Raw genomic sequence first — 3,435 nt, forward strand, 5'->3', positions numbered from 1 at the left:
TCTCATTGATCAACGTCTCAACCAAAAATTACCCAAATTCCACATTTAAATGATGTGGTGTGCCCAGTGGGTTCCAGTAATTAATCCAGTTAGTTAGGACATGAGGAAGACACGAGGCTGAAGCCCTCGGGCGGCATGCAGGTGCAGGTGCCGCCGTGTTAGCCAGAGATTAAATCATGATGAAGTCTTGGACAAACGACAAGGATTACGGAAGAGGGTCTTGAAATAAACTAGCTCTTTGGGTAAATGTGGGTGTGGAAGATACAATTGTTGTTAATGGCATGCTTTTGGCTAGTTTGTAAATCTTGTTTAGTTGTCTAATAAGGCTGAGTGTTGCCTAATGCTGTCTGTGAGATGTACCTATCATGTAGGCATATAACCTTTTCTGTTACCTTCTAATTTCAGATGATCATAGTCTGGTGGCTGTTTAGTTCAGTGGATAGGACTGTCTGGTGTTTTCCCCTCAAGATCAGGATTGGAACACAGAAAGAGGTATCTGTCATTCTGCATCAGGGGTGGCTGGAACTTCCTGAACTCAAAAGCCCGAGAGAGAAAATGAAAATGAAAAAATATGTTACACCAACTTTCCAGTGGAAGATTTTCTCAGAGACTTGTATTGGTGTAATATGTTTTACAGTACTGAAACAGTACCTGTTTCCACTTCCTGATAAATACTGACCCCAATACCTCATGCAGATCATTACACTGGTCTCCCTCCTCTGAAGGCAGGATAGGTGAAAACAACAGTATGTAATGGAACAAAGAAAGTTGTTTTATGCAGTGGAGGTTGCTGAGGGGAGGATGGCACATATTAAAATGGCTGTAACGGTGTGAATGAAATGGCATAAAATACATGGAAACCATGTGTTTGATGTATTTGATACCATTTCATTAATTCTGCTCCAGCCATTACCAAGAGCTTGTCCTCCCCAATTAAGGTGCCACTAACCTCCTGTGGTTTTATGTTAAAAGTATTCCATTGTTGACAAGATGACATATCTACCCTAGTATTGTTCACCAGCTGTCTGTCTGGTAGAGGCGAGGCCAGTGCATATAAGTGTTTCCCACTGGAGTACAGGAGCTGTGTGTCCAGCAGATGTCCCTGTGGTGCAGCGGATGAGGCTTAGCTGTCTTTCACCAGCCATGAACACTACATGGACAAAAGTATGTGGACACCTGCTTGTCGAACACCTCATTCCAAAATTTACATTTACATTTAAGTCATTTAGCAGACTCTCTTATCCAGAGCGACTTACAAATTGGAAATCATGGGCATTAATATGGAGTTTGTCCCCCCCTTTCGTGCCATAACAGCCTCCACTCTTCTGGGAAGGCTTTCCACCAGATGTTGGAGATTTCTGAGGGGACTTGTTTCCATTCAGCCACAAGAGCATTAGTGAAGCCAGTTACTGATGTTGGCCAAGTAGGCCTGGTTCGCAGTCGGTGTTCCAATTCATCCCAAAGGTGTTCAATGGGGTTGAAGTCAGGGCTCTGTGCAGGCCAGTAAAGTTCTTCCACACTGATCTCAAAAAACATTTCTGTATGGACCTTGGTTTGTGTACGAGGGCATTGTCATGCTGGAACAGGAAAGGATCTTCCCCAAACTGTTGCCACAAAGTTGGAAGCACAGAATCGTCTAGAATGTAATTGTATGCTGTAGCGTTAAGATTTCCCTTCTGGAACTAAGGGGCCTAGGCAGAACCATGAAAAACAGCCCCAGACCATTATTCCTCCTCCACCCAACATTATAGTTGTCACTATGCATTCAGGCAGGTAGCATTCTCCTGGAATCCGCCAAACCCAAATTCATCCGTTGGACTACCAAATGGTGATTCATCACTACAGAGAACGCATTTACTCTGTTTCAGAGTCCAATTGCAGCGAACTTTATACCACTCCAGCCAATTAGGCTTGCTTGTGGCTGCTCGGCCATGGAATCCCATTTCATGAAGCTCCTGATGAACAGTTCTTGTGCTGACGTTGCTTCCAGAGATAGTTTGGAACTCGGTAGTGAGTGTTGTAACCGTGGACACTACACGCTTCAGTCCCATTCTGTGAGCTTGTGCGGCCTACCACTTCGCAGCTGAGCCGTTGTTGCTCCAAGACGTTTCCACTTCACAATAACAGCACTGCTCTAGCAGGGCAGAAATTTGACGAACTGACTTGTTGGAAAGGTGGCATCCTGTGACGATGCCACGTTGAAAGTTACTGAGCTCTTCTGTAATGCCATTATACTACCACTGTTTGTCTATGGAGATTGCATGGCACTGTGATCAATTTTATACACTTGTCAGCAACGGGTGTGTCTGAAATAGCCGAATCCACTAAGGTATCTGCCTTGCCTGGCTACCCAGACTCCTTGCTCCGGCCAAACGCTACGCCACGCCCACAAGTTTCTTCTCCACAATCGAGAGCAATAGCAATGGCGTCTTTTTGTAGGCACTAACTCCGCCATGGTTCGTCGGGAAAATGTATGGAGTTTTTGTAGGATTTTTCAATAAACTCAGGAAATAAGGTCTATGGTAAAACACAGGCTTAGGAGATCTTATACGTTTTGTTCTATGACATAATCGCCATCAGCTAACGTCACTCATTCTGAATTGTTAAGCATTTAGGTAATAATAAAAAACACATAAAGCAGAGATAAAAGCTTCATAATGGCCAAGGTCCATGCTCCTTACCAGATTGATGAGGAGGATCATGACAGCAAACCATTGTTTTCGAACTGTCTGTCACTCAATCTTTACTTTGAGTGATAATGTAACATTCAACAGATAATGTAACACCCCCCTAGAAAAAGTAATTACAGGATTCCTGCAGAATTTTGCCATTGTGAAGGAATTGCGGTGACTTGCAGGAGTCCTGTAGGGCTTTATTGTAAGAGTTTCAACGCATAGTTATAACGCCCTACATAAGTATATCCTCATTCATTTAGCATACAAGTGTTTTTGTAGCAAATTGTCTTGACATAACACACACTCAGCAGATCGCTCACTCAGTCTTGACAGTCTTGGCCCAACAGGTAATCGACCTCTTCTGAGAGTCCCCTCATCAAGCTTCAGCCAGCAACTAAGGATTCTGGCGCGTTTGGTCGGTTTACGGATGTGTGAACAGACCAATGTCCCTTTCTGGTCGACGCTGCTACTCTTTCGAGTTCGAGCATTAAAAAAAAACAAGCAGGAACAAGGCAATCTTCATATAATTAAAATACCTTTATTTTAATGGCATGTTCAATGGAACAACGATTTCAAAACTCCGGCGCGTTTCGGCAGCACGGCCTTCGTCATAGGGCTACAAAGACACAATTATGTCTTGTTTTTGAACAAACCATGTTCCGACCGTTTATAGCTCCAGTAAAATGTCACACACACGCATTAGCGAACAGATGAAACTGGGGGAAAATAGGGGTGTATTCTAGGAAGGAAAATGGGAGGG

Source organism: Oncorhynchus keta, chromosome 22 (genome assembly GCF_023373465.1).
Source record: "Oncorhynchus keta strain PuntledgeMale-10-30-2019 chromosome 22, Oket_V2, whole genome shotgun sequence".
NCBI lineage: Eukaryota > Metazoa > Chordata > Actinopteri > Salmoniformes > Salmonidae > Oncorhynchus > Oncorhynchus keta.